General features: G+C 44.6%; 1 protein-coding gene across 6 annotated transcripts in view; it reads left to right on the forward strand.

Annotated features, from left to right (window-relative positions):
* The window catches only part of LOC147123153 (phosphatidylinositol 4-kinase type 2-beta-like), a 79,462-nt gene that overhangs the window by 20,254 nt on the left and 44,709 nt on the right, over window positions 1-14,499 (forward strand). The gene's annotated exons all lie outside the window — the stretch shown is intronic.

Raw genomic sequence — 14,499 nt, forward strand, 5'->3', positions numbered from 1 at the left:
AAAGTAGTGGTGAATGGTTGGTTGTTTTTCGGACTGGATGAAGGTATACAGTGGCATTCTACAGGGATCGGTTCTAGGACTACTGCCTTTCTTGATATATATTAATGACTGAGACTTGGGTGTACAGGGCACAATTTCAAAATTTGCAGGTGACACAAAACTTGGAAGTATAGTGAACAGTGAGGTGGATAGTGATAGACTTCAAGCAGACATAGACAGGCTGGTGGAATGGGCGGACATGTTGACAGATGAAATTTAATGCAGAAAAGTGTGAAGTGATACATTTTGGTAGAAAGAATGAGGAGAGGAAATATAAACTAAAGGGTACAATCCTAAAGGGGGTGCATGAACAGACACACCTAGGGGTTTATGTGCCCAAATCGTTGAAGGTGGCAGAGCAGGTTGAGAAAGCAGTTAGAAAACTTACGGGATCCTGGGTTTTATGAATAGAGGTAGAGAGTACAAAAGCATGGAAATTATGAAGAACCTGTATAAAACACTGGTTCGGCCTCAATTGGAGTATTGTCCAATTCTGAGTACTGCACTTTAGGAAGGCTGTGAAGGCCTTGTAGAGGATGCAAAAAAGATTTACAAGAATGATTCCAGGGATGAGGGACTTCAGTTACGTGGATAGACTAGAGAAGCTGGAGTAGTTCTCCTTGGAACAGATATTTGAGAGGAGATTTGATGGAGGTGTTCAAAATCATGAGGGGCCTAGACAAAGTAGATAGAGAGAAGCTGTTCCCATTGGTGGGAGGGTCAAGAGCCAGAGGACACAGATTTGAGGTGATTGGCAGAAGAACCAAAGGTGACATGAGGAAAAATGTTTTTTATTCATTGAGTGGTTATGATCTGGAATGCAATGCCTGAAAGGGTGTTGGAGGCAGACTCAATCACTGCTTTCAAAGGGGAGTTGGATAAGTACCTGAAGGGGGAAAAATTGCAGGGCTATGGGGAAAAGGTGGGTGGGACTAGCTAAAGTGCTCTTGCAGAGAGCCGGCACGGGCTCGACAGGCCGAATGGCCGCCTTCCGTGCTGTAACCATTCTATGATTTGAAGTGCAAGTAAATCGCTATTTCACCTGCGATCTGGATTCGAGGTTACTTGGGAGAGCCTGACAACTGCCACTTTTCCAACCATCTTGCACCTCCAGCTCCTCCCGGCCTCTTGTTCAGTGCATCACTTGTGCAATTTCCTCAGTCTCACTAACTAATCCTCGCTGGGTGTCTCTAGGTTGTGCTTGGGAGGGTGAAATTAAATCACGGGTGGAGGAGAGGTGGGGCTTTGCAGAAGCAGAGATGGGTGAATGGTGCTAAGTTCGGAGGGAACACGGCACCCCTGCCGCCTGGACCCCTAACCCTGCCCATTGTATACAGTAAACTGCAGCAAATATCAAAATTTAGAACAAAATTCTTGCAATCAGAAACATTTCTCTGCCATTATGAAATGCAACATAAGCTGAAGAATATCACAGCCAATCTGTCAAAATACTGAACAGTTGCATTTTTAAAATGTATGTAAGTTCCTTTAAAGCATCGCTCGAGGTTGTAATAAATGAAACGTCATTATTTAAAGGTAATTCTCACATGTTTAAACAATCTGTTCACTTCATGATTCAGACTCTGTGTTTGTCCTGGACCCTCCAGTCACTTACCTTAATAACCTGCTCCCAGATAATGACTGGCCAGACAAAGATCAGCTCCAGGCTGACCCTGGCAAACAGTAGCCTGGCCAGCAACACCAGGACCACCCTCCTCCCCGGGACCCTCCTCTCCACAGCTTGGGAACTCCTGGCAACTAAGCACTGAGCACTAACTGTCACCCAGAGGAGTGACCAGAAAGTTAGGGGCAGCAGCGCAGCACTTTTTAATAATCTAAAGAAACTGAGATTCCCAACGCCTGGACAGTCACGCCTCCCAACGCCTGGCAGCTGTATAGTGCCTAATCGAAAGATGAGGTGCTGTTCCTCAAGCTTCGTTGGAACAGTGCAAGAGGCCGAGGACGGAGAGGTCAGAGTGGGAGTGGAGCGGAGAATTAAAGTGACAGGTGACCGGAAGCTCGGGGTCACCCTTACGGACTGAACAGATGTGTTCCACAAAGCAATCACCCAATCTGCATTTGGTCTCCCCAATATAGGAGAGACTGCATCATGAGCAGCGAATACAGTATACTAAATTGCAAGAAGTGCAGGAAAATAGTTGTTTCACCTGGAAGGAGTGTTTGGGGCCTTGGATGGTGGGAAGGGAGGAGGTATAAGGGCAGAACATAAGAAGCAGGGGTAGGCCATACGGCCCCTCAGGCCTGCTCCGCCATTCAATAGGATCATGGCTGATCCGAACCTAGACTCGCATCCACTTCCCTGCCCGCTCCCCGTAAACCCTAATTCCCTTATCAGCTAGGAAACTGTCTAACTCCGTTTTAAATTTATTTAATGCCGCAGCCTCCACAGCTCTGAGGTAGCAAATTCCATAGATTTACTACCCTCTGAGTGAAGAAGTTTCTCCCCATCTCAGTTTTGAAAGGGCAGCCCCTTATTCTAAGATTATGCCCCCTAGTTCTAGTCTCACCCATCAGTGGAAACATCCTCCCGCATCCACCCGATCAAGCCCCCTCTCAATCTTATATGTTTTGATAAGATCGCCTCTCATTCTTCTGAACTCCAATGAGTAGAGTCCCAACCTACTCAACCTTTCCTCATACGTCAACCCCCTCATCCCCGGAATCAACCAAGTGAACCTTCTCTGAACTGCCTCGAGAGCAAGTATATCTTTTCATTAAATATGGAAAGCAAAACTGTACGCAGTATTCCAGGTGTGGCCTCACCAATACCCTGTATAACTGCAGCAAGACTTCCCTGCTTTTATACTCCAACCCCCTTGCAATAAAAGCCAAGATTCCATTGGCCTTCCTGATCACCTGCTGTACCTGCATACTAACTTTGTGTTTCATGCACCAGGACCCCCAGATCCCTTTGTACTGTAGCACTTTGCAGTTTCTCTCCATTTAGATAATAACTTGCTCTTTGATTTTTTCTGCCAATGTGCATAACCTCACACTTTCCAACATTATATTCCATCTGCCAAATTTCTGCCCACTCACTTAGCCTGTCTATGTCCTTTTGCAGGTTTTTTATGTCCTCCTCACTCACTGCTTTCCCTCCCATCTTTGTATCGTCGGCAAACTTGGATATGTTGCGCTCGGTCCCCTCCTCCAAATCGTTAATCTAGATTGTAAAGAGTTGGGGTCCCAGCAGGTGTTGCTGCATCTGCGCTTGCACGGGAAGGTGCAATGGGAAGGGATGGGGGTGTTGGGGGTGATTGAAGAGTGGACTAGGATGTCACTGAGGAGTGATCCCTTCAGAATACTGAAAGGGGAGGGGAGCGGAAGATGTTTATAGTGGTGGGATCGCGCTAGCTGAGGACAAGGGGAACCCTATCATGGTTCTGGGAGGGAGGGGAAGGGGTGAGAGCAGAAGTGCGGGAAATGGAACGGACAGGGTCGAGGGCCATGTCAACCACGGTGGAAGAGAATCCTCAGTTGAGGAAAAAGGAAGACCTATCCGATGCACTAGTTTGGAAGGTGGCACCGTCAGAGCATTTGCGACGGAGACTGAGAAACTGGGAGAATGGAATAGAATCCTTTATAGGAAGCGGGGTGGGAGGAAGTGTAGTCCAGGTAGCTGTAGGAGTCAGTGGGCTTATAGTGGATGTTGATAGTCTATCCCCAGAAATGGAGACAGAGAAGTCAAGGAAGGGAAGAGTCAGAAATGGACCATGTGAAGGTGAGGAGGGTGGAAATTGGAAGCAAATTGAATGAAATGTTCTAGTTCAGGGCGATAGCAGGAAATGACACCGATGGTCATCGATGTACTGGAAAAAGGGAGGGGACCCGAGTAGGACTGAAACAAAGAATGTTCCACATATCGCACACAAACAGGCATAGCTGGGACCCATGCGGGTTCCCATAGCAACACCTTTTAATTTAGAGGAAGTGGAGTCAAAGTAGTTGTTCAATGTGAACAAGATCAGCCAGGCGGAGGAGGGTAGTCGTGGATGGAGACTGGTTGGGCCTTTAAGTATATTAACACATTGTTTTTCTTGAAGACTTTTGTAATACATCAGTTTAAAAAAAAACTTAGTGCAAAGTAATTACTTTGAAGGAAAAATGTCTCATTTCAGTTTTAAGAGATGTCCTAATAAGCCCATTGATGGACTTATTCCATGCAGTCTTTCCAGTTTGAATGTTTCAGGGGCATTGCTTCCACAAGTTACAGGCTTTAGTATTTTTATTTAAAGTGAAACTTTTATCGTCAGTGTGTGCATCTTCACTCACTAAGCTGAGAGGGAAAATGAGACTTCAGTAAAGAAAGGATGAACTTGAAAAGAACTTTTATTCTATTTTAAGGGTGATCGTATCATCTGCCTGTTTTAGTTTCCACTTTACAACATAGGAAATTAAATTGAGTACATTTGACAGTTTCTAAAGTATATCTCTTGCAAGATGTTGCACCTTTCAGTTCATGCCAATACTATACATTCAGTAATTATGTCTTTAACTGGGTATTTGGTTATTAGACTGCATGGGAAAGAGCTGCATAATGTATATTTTTGGATTTAAAAGGTTATATTTCCTCTCCCTCGAGTCTGTAGACATTGCTATTGATTATTATCCTGGCCATTTTTCAGTGGTACCTTGTACCAAATCAGTATCTTTCTGGAAAATAAATTGTGGTTTATGCAGATGATTGGTCTTGACACACATCTGGCTCATGAATGGGAACTCCTTCCCACTCATTGAAACTGCTTTACCCATTCTATCACATGCCCACCCAAATGGAGGCAACATACCCCTCATCACCAAATTTCATCTTGTCCTGCCTCTTTACACCCCAACACCTTCCACCTCATTATCTATAGCCCTCTTAAGTCTTCTAACTTCCTCCCTGAGTTTCTGCACGGACCTTACTCCTCATGCATTGTGATTTGAGCCTATGCCTAAATTCCCAGTCTGACTTCTGTACTCTGCTGCCTTCACTTGGATTCTCCCTTCACACAAATTTCATCATCCAAGCCACCATGTCAAGCTCATCATCTCTCACGGTCTTGCCACCTCTGAGCTTGCAATCACTGATGAGATTCTCTGCCACTTCATCTCCCTTACCATCCACCTCTCCCTACCTACTGCCAATACCACTACCAGTCACCTTTGCTTCTTCCCAGCCCCCCTCTCACCCTAACCACAACTCCTGTTACACCGCTTCTCTCATTTTTCCCTGACCACTCAATCATCTTTTCTCAAATGCTTGCCACTACAGTCAGACTTCCTTTTACTGTGACATTATCCCCCTCTTCAAAACTGTAATAATCACCCCCTTTCATGAGCTGCCACCCCATTTCCTTCAGTCCAATTTCTGTGTTTCAGCACCAAAACTGCCCTCATCAAAGTCACCAGCAGTCCTCTATCACTGGTCACAGTGTTATCCCTCCTTGTCCTGTTGAATCGCTTCAGTGTTCAACACTGTCGACCACCCCATCCTCCTCTTCCACCCATCTTCCGTTGCCGAGCTCCATGCATCCGTCTAACCATTATGAAAACCCCAATGTGACTATTGCCCAAGAATCTTTCCTATGCATCTTTTTTTAATATTTTGTATATGCTGGATTGAACAGTTTTTAAAATTTTAATTCATCCTCATCTTACTAGCAGATGACATGGTGCATTTCATCTAGAATGCTACTTGGAGTAGTGTGATGTTTTCATTGATGAAATAAAGTTGTTGTACAGTTACAGAAATTTCATCTGTTGGAAATGAAATAGTTTTATATTAGAATGGGACTGCGAACCTTGTTTACTTTCCCATGTGCATGCAATAAGATGGCTGAGCTATTGAGCAGCCGTTGCATTTAGAATTCTGATGAACCACGAGCAATGGTTTAGCAGTTTTTGATGTCATTAGATACCACATCCCCAAATTTCAGTTGCTATTCTGCACCTCTCGACTTTATACAGCACACTAGGTAATGTGCGGTGTTAATTACTGAAGTTGTTTTGAGTTGCTTTGTTAGCTACTGAGTGAATGTCATCCGCAATCTAGAGCAGTGGGGAAATCTGACAACTGGACATGAAAGTATACATAAGAACATAAGAAATAGGAGCAGGAGTAGGCCAATCAGCCCCTCGAGTCTGCTCCGCCATTCAATAAGATCATGGCTGATCTGATCCTAACCGCCAATCTACTATCACAGAACCATCTCCTGAATGTAACAGAATTAGACACACGAAATAGGAGCAGGATCAGGCTACACGGCCCGCTCCGCTACCCACAGGGCCATGACCGATCCGAACCTAGACTCATGTCCAAATTCCTGCCCGCTCCCCGTAACCCTTAATTCCCTTTACTTCTAGGAAACTGTCTATTTCTGTTTTAAATTTATGTAATGATGTAGCTTCTACAGCTTTTTGGGGCAGCATATTCCATGGACCTACCACCCTCTGAGTGAAGTAGTTCCTCCTCATCTCAGTTTTGAAAGAGTAGCCCCTTATTCTAAGACTATGCCCCCTAGTTCTAGTTTCACCCATCATCGGGAACATCCTCCCCGCATCCACCCGATCCAACCCCTTCACAATCTGATATGTTTCAATAAGATCGCCTCTCATTCTTCTGAACTCCAATGAGTAGAGTCCCAATCTACTCAACCTCTCCTCATATGCTCATCCCCGGGATTAACCGAGTGAACCTTCTTTGTACTGACTCGAGAGCAAGTATGTCTTTTCTTAAGTATGGACACCAAAACTGTATGCAGTATTCCAGGTGCGGTCTCACCAATGCCTTGTACAACTGAAGCAATACCTCCCTATTTTTATATTCTATCCCCCTAGCAATGAAAGCCAACATTCCATTGGCCTTCTTAATCACTTGCTGCACCTGCATACTAACCTTTTTGCGTTTCATGCACCAGGACCCCCAGATCCCTTTGTACTTCAGTACTTTCCGGTTTCTTGCCATTAAGATAATAACTTGCTCTACGATTTTTCCTGCCAAAGTGCATAACCTCACACTTTCCAGTATTGTATTCCATCTGCCAAATCTCTGCCCACTTACTTAGCCTGTCTATGTCCCCTTGCAGGTTTTTTATGTCCTCCTCACTCACTACTTTCCCTCCCATATTAGTATCATCTGCAAACTTTGATATGTTACACTCGGTCCCCTCCTCCAAATCGTTAATATAGATTGTAAAGAGTTGGGGACCCAGCACTGACCCCTGCGGAACACCACTAGTTACTGATTGCCAGTCTGAGAATGAACCATTTATCCCAACTCTCTGCCTTCTGTTAGATAGCCAATCCTCTATCCATGCCAGAATATTACCCCCAATCCCGTGATTTTTTATCTTAAGCAATAATCTTGTGTGGCACCTTGTCAAATGCCTTTTGGAAGTCTAAATACACTACGTCCACTGGTTCCCCTTTATCCACCCTATATGTTACTTCCTCAGAGTATCATACAAATGGAACGACAGACAATTTTTGTGGCAGTAGAATACATGAAAGCATGACACAATTTACAGAATAGTCATATAATTAAATATTGCACAGGACGATATCTTTATTGGTGTATTCCAGCTGCCCTTTTACAAAGTTCCTATTTATACTCAAACGCTATTCTATTTTCTTAAAATAAGAAACTTGGATTTATCTGGTTAAGAATCCCAGCGCACTTCACATCCAGTGAACATCTTGCTGTCATGTTGGTAAATGCAGGAGACAAGTTGAGCACAGCAAGATCCTGTAAATGAATGGCCTGTTCATTTTTTGGTGCTATTGGATGAGAGAAGAATATTAACCTGGACACCAGGAGAATTCCCTGCTGCTCTTGTATAGTGCTATGGGATTTTCCATGTCCACCTGAACAGGCATGAAAATTTGGAAGCACAAAAGAGGCCTCTGAATGACTGAGGAATTAACTGAAGGAAAGAAAGCAGCAGGTACTTGTTAGGGGAATGATGTCAGTGTGAGAAGGGGAATACTTAGTTGAGTGTTTTGGCGTTTGATGCTATTCCTTATCTACATTGATGAATTGGATTCAGAAACCCAATGCAAACTGGTCAAATTCACAAGTAATTCTAAACAAGAGGGCTGGAGAAAGGGAAGAAGGAGGAGGATGCCAGTCAAGTTGGAGGAAACCATGAGAGACCTACAGAAAATTAAATAAAATCTGCAAATGGACAAATCAGTCAGTAGCATATGAAATTCAATAAAGCCAATTGCAACACATTGGAAGGAAAACTGGTTGTCAGATTTATACTGCAGTTGGTGTGGAAATAGCTAACTGGAGTGAAACAGGATGATGGATTTCACATTTCAACATGTCAAATTATTGAGAGGAAGCAGTAAACAAAGCAAATAGAATGCTTAATTATATTGCTAGGTCAGTTGAGTACAACTTCGAAGATGCCACGTTCAAACTGTACAGTCACACTTCACTTTGTGTACTGTATTTCATTTTGGTTGCCAATACATAAAAACAAACATTTCTGCTGCAGAAGCATGGCATTGCCACAAGACTGATCCTTAGTGTCAAAACATTGAGTTACAAGCAAAAACTAGAGAAACTTGTACTCTTCAGCTTTGAAAGGAGGGCATTGAGAGAAGACAGTGTAGAAGTATAAAAGATAATAATGTAGCATATACAGTATATGGTTAATCGAGAACACTACTTAATATACCAGGATACTGAAACAAGTGAGCATTGGCTAAAAATGGTGAAAATGAAATTTAGGATAAATATTACAAACATTTCTTCACTCTGATCCACTTGGGATCATCTTCCAGGTAGAGTAGTGGAGGCAAAGACTTTGGAATAATTTAGGAGATGGTTGGAGTACCTGATGATGGGCCAGGGAAGGAGTAAGCTTTGCTTTGAGTGGATGAGTTGGGTTGGGCCAAATGGCCTCCTTCATCTGTATTTATCCTGCAATCTTGTGATGCTTGGTCATTTATGTGAAATTCTTTTCACCTCTCATTCCTCCTGAAGTTTCAATCCAGTGACTTGCTGTATGAAGCTATGAGCAGCAGTCCATGTTCATGCCTCTGTAGAATAACTTCATGAAGCACATGTTTCTTATTTTGTTACTGTAAAAACTTAAGTATTAAATTGGACACTTCACGAAGTGTGAATTGTGAGAACCAAAGTGGAAGTTCTTTGAAAATTCTCGCATCCTGATCCATTCTTGAAAATGACCTGAAATACTTTTAATGAATTGCTAAATTGTATTCATAAAATGAGAATTTATAACACAAGGCCATTTGGAAGAAGGCCTGAGTTTATGTCCCCTCGTTTAAAATTCACAAACTGTGGAAACAATCTTTCACTATTATCCCCTCAAACCTTTTATAATCTTCAAAATTTCTGCTCTAGTGAAAAAGCCCCAACTTTTTGAGCCTTTCTTGGTAACCACAACCCCTCATTCCCGGTATAATTCCAGTAAAGCTTCACTGTACCCTTCCAAGGTTCTACTATCCTAACTATGAAGTGCCCACAACTACATGGAAAACTTAAACTGTAGCTTAACCAATGTCAAATTCAGCATCACTTTTTTAAATATTCAATGTCCTTGTGTATAAAACTGAGAGTCCCCCTTTATAAATAACCCTTTCTACCTACACTCACTTCCTTTTTTAAAGATCTGTGTAGCTGTACATTTAGATCTCTGTTCCGCCACTCTTAAGATTCTTATAATTTACAACAATAACCTGCATTTATATGGTGGGACTTAGGGATGGGGTGTTGCACAAGAGGCCAGAGTCAGAGGAATGAAGAGTTCTGGTGGGTTGGAGAAGACAAGAGATGGGGGAGGGCTGAAACCATGAAGGTATTTCAACACAAGGATGATTTTAAATTGGAGGCATTTGGGGGATTGGTCTCCCATGTAGGTCAGCAAGCACAGGAATGGTAGATGAACAGGATTTTGCGTGGGAGAGGATGTGGCAGTAGAGTTTTGGAGGAGTTGAAGATTAAAGAACACAATGGGAGGCTAACCAGGAGAGTATTGGGTAATTGAGTCTGAATGTGACGTGTGGTTCAGAGTTTCAGATGGGTAGAGGTGGGCAATGTTACGAAGGTGGAAGTAGGCAGGCTTTGTGATGGAGAGGATGTATGATCGGAAGTTCAGCATGGGGTCAAGTAGGACGTTGAGGTTGTGAACAGTCTGGTTGAACCCTAGACACTGGATTGGGATGGAGTTGGTGATGAGGATGCAGAGTTTGTGGTGGTGGCCGAAGGCAATGACTTCAAACTTTGAAATGTTTAACTGGAGGAAATTGCAGCTCATCGAAGACAATCTAGGACATGCAGTCTGACAGCATAGAGGTAGAGCTGGATATTGTCAGTACACGTGTAAAAGATGACTTCATGTCTTCAGATGATGTCGCCAAGGGCCAGCATGTAGATAAGGAAGAGGAGAGGGCCAAGGATAGATTCTTGGGATACACTTTACAATTTTTGTCAAATTTACTACTTCACATTTCTTCGCATTGCACTGCATGTGACACCTATCTGCCCACTGCACTTCCCTTTTCTGTGTCCTCCAATATTATTCCTCACATTGCCATACCCTTGAATTTAGTATTGGCAAATTATTATTCTTACCCATGTCCAAGTTATTTATAGAAATTAAAAACTACAGAGGTCGCAGCACAGATCCTCAGGACACACTGCTAGCAACATCCAGCTAATCTGGAGAAAAACTAATTTGTTCTTTGCTTTCTTTCCCTAGCCATCTCTCCCTCCATTTAATCTAATATGGAGTCTAGAAGTTTTACCTTACAGCTGAAATAAGAATAACTGGCCCATAAATTTGTAGCTCATTTCTTTTTGCTTTCTTGAGCAAAGGTGTAACTTTTGCTATCCTTTAGCACAATTCTGTTTTTTAAAGATTTCTGGAAAATTATGGTTAATGCCTCTACTGTCTCCTTCCCAACTTCAATCTTCTGGGATGCATATCACCTGGGCCTGGTAACATGTTTACTTTTAATAACCTTTTTTATACAGTTTTCTTTTGAATGTTCATCAGAGTTCTGTGACATCCTCTACAAATATTCCTACAGTCCCACTTTTGCTTTCCTCTCTAAAAGCGGAGGGAAAATATTTGTGCATCTCCACTTCACTCACTCTTAAGTATAAGATTTGGGTGACGATGGCAAGGCTGCATTTGTTGCCCTGAGAAAGTGGTAGGCCTTCCTGGACCACTGCGGTCCTTGTAGTGATGCTGCTTCCACGATGGTATTGGGGAATGCTAGGATGTTGACCCAGCAACTATTATAATTGTGTCCTTATTAATGGCAGCCCTCCCTTTTTTCTATCTATAGCCAGGAATGTTTAGTTCCGAGACATGCCTTGATTGAAGCCAAGTTGTAGCCTTGACTGAAACATTATGGGGGAGAAATTCAGTTGTTAGCGCCACCGATTAACGCCTAAAGAGGCCGAGAAGTGGGGCGCCAGCCAATTTCCGGGCGGGCGCAAGGTGCCTAGCGCCTCGCCCCATATTGAGCATGCATTTAGCGTCGGCGCTAAATCTTAGCGCCCGCTCATGGGCGCAGGCTGATTATGACATCATTTGAGTGTGCAATGCCTTTTGGGCGCCCCAGACCGGAAATTCGGCGGCGCCCCCCTCCGTAGCGCCTGGCGCTAATAGTGACAGTTTACCTGGACCTTACCAAGTCGCACTCGGGCTGGAGGAGCGTTATTTAAAAGGGACTGGTGTGGTTTAAAAGCGGCAGCCATTTTTGGAGCACAACTTCCTCGAGAGCTACAAAGAGTTGCTGAGCTGCGCACTGAGAGCCATTTGACCACTGAGCCAGTGCAGGCAGACGATCTTCAGCCTTCTGGCACTCACCTTGCTGTTGGTGAGCCTTGACAATGGGGAACCTTCCTGTGGGCACTTATTATGGGGGTTGCATTGGAGGGGAACGTCCTGCTGCTGAATCATCTGGAAAGGGCATTGAGACGCTGGGAGAGGGGGGGCGGGCATGGCCAGACGGAGGAGGGCCAACAGACCTTACGCTGGCAGGGTTTTCCGACAGCAGTTTTCCTACATGAACATGCCGGAGGAGCAGTGTGTCAGGGCTGCGATTTAGAAAGGAGGTGGTGACTGAGCTGTGCCAGCTGCTTCAGCCAGATCTGCAGCCTCAGATAAGGTGCAGGACATCTGTCGGTGGCTGAGAAGATGCCTGCTGGCCTGAACTTCTACGCGAGCAGCTCTTCTCAGGCTGCGCGTCAGAGGCTGATCAGAAGTAGCTTCTAGGCCCCTCTCTCGGAATGCTTGCTGCCATTCCAAGAACAGGAATGGAACCGGTCTGATGCCCCCAAGCCTGTGAAGGGCAAGATGCATGTAAATAGCAGGCATGGCCATTGTAAATGAAGAAAGTGTTTCATTAAACAAAATGTGGTTCCTTCAAACATTAGAAAGCTATGGCAACAGAAAGCAAAACTAATACACTGACACATAACTGCCTCTCACCCGGGAGACTGTCCAAAACATAAATCACATTCCGACCATATTCCTTGGCCTTGATTCCACTGCGCCAACCAAAGAATCCAATGCCCATCAGTGAGTCGTTCCGCCTTCTGCCTCACCCTTTCCACTTGCTAGGCTGGTGCGCCACAGGTAGGCTCCCACCGCTTTGAAGGCCTACAAGGCAGTGAGTGTGTCTGGTGATGCCAATTGACCTGCCCCTTTAAGAGCTGGCCGGCGCCACTGTGTCTCGGAAAGTGATTATTGACAGCACCCTCGCTGCGCCCCGCCGCCGCGGAATTGGTTGCGCCTTAAGAGTAGCGTGCAGCGCCTGATTTAGCGCCGCAATCACCTTTAGGGGCGCTGCAACCCAATATCGCGCCAGCTGGCGCTAAATCGCAACTGGCGCTAGGCTTTGCGCTTCGCCAGAACTAGCGCCCCAAATGGGGCTATACCCAATTTCTCCCCCTATGTTCCTCCATTCTAATTAGTGTCTAGTTTTATGACTTTGTCTAATGCTTGCTTATTCAGTGTTCATTTTTGTCTTGATTATGCCTCTGTAAAATGCCTCGATGTTTTTTCCTTTGTTAAAGGTGTTATATAAATGCAAGTTACTGTTTTCTCATTTATATGTAAGTACTGCAACCTTGACACTTTTATACTCTGTATCCTTTTCCCTTCTGTTACATTTTTTGTTTTTTCTACTGCTCCTTGCAATTGTTTAAGTGCCGTTAACTGAGTAAAACATCCCAAGGCACTTCACAGAAGTGTAAGCAGACAAAAATTAATGCTGAAGCAAAGAAGGGATGGGGTAGGGTAGTGAATAAAAGCTTGGTCAAAGAGGTGGGTTTTAAGGAAGGTCTTAAAGGAAGGTTAGGGAGGAAATTCTAGAACATGGGACTTAGATGGCTGAAGGCATGGCTGCAAATGGTGAGGGGCAGGAAGTGGGGATGCACATGATGCCAGAATTGGAGGAATGCAGAGTTCTTGGAGGGTTGCAGGCCTGGAGAAAGTTAGAGATGGGTATGAAGCCATGAACGGATTTAAACACGGATGAGAATTTTAAATTTGAGGTGTTGGTGGACATTGAGCTAAAATAGGTCAGTGAGAACGGGGATGATGAGTGAGGGGAACTTGTTCACAGAATCCCCACAGTGCAGATAGAGGCCATTTCGGCCCATCGAGCCTGCACCGACACATATCCCACCCGATCCCCGTAACCCCTACACCAACACATATCCCACCCTATCCCTGTAACCCCACGCATTTAATCCCCCTAACACTAAGGGTCAACTTATCATAGCCAATCAACCTAACCCGCACATTTTTGGACTGTGGGAGGAAACCGGAGCACCCGGAGAAAACCCACGCAAACACGGGGAGAATGTGCAAACTCCACACAGACAGTCGCCCGAGGCTGGATTCGAACCCGGGTCCCTGGCGCTGTGAGGCAACAGTGCTAACCACTATGCCACCGTGCTGTGGGATAGGATATGGGCAGCAGAGTTTAAGGTGCTGAAGTTTGTGGAGGATGGCCAGAATAACACGAACAGTCAAGTATGGAGGTGATAAAGGCATGCATGAGGAGGAAGGGTTTCGGCAGCAAACGGGCTGAGGCAGGGACAGAGTTGGCCATGATATGAAGTAGGCAGTCTATGATGGAGACGATATGGGGCCGGAAAATGAGCTCTGGGTCAGATACGATGCCAAGGCTTGAGAGCCTGGTTTAACCTGAGGCAGTAGCCAAGAAGGGGGATGTAACTGGTGGCACAGGTATGGATGTTGTGGTGGGAGCCAAAGATGATGGGTCTGGTCTTCCCAGTGTTTAACTAGAGGAAATTGTGGCTCATCCAAGACTGGATGTTGCACAAGCCATCTGATAAAACAGAGGCAGTGCAGGGATTATATGAGATGGTGGAGAGGTAGATCTGCATGTCATCAGTGTACATGTCGAAGTTGACCTCAGTCTTCAGATACTGTCATCAAG

This window comes from Somniosus microcephalus, chromosome 2 (genome assembly GCF_052327205.1).
Source record: "Somniosus microcephalus isolate GS21.2 chromosome 2, FLI_Smic_1.0, whole genome shotgun sequence".
NCBI lineage: Eukaryota > Metazoa > Chordata > Chondrichthyes > Squaliformes > Somniosidae > Somniosus > Somniosus microcephalus.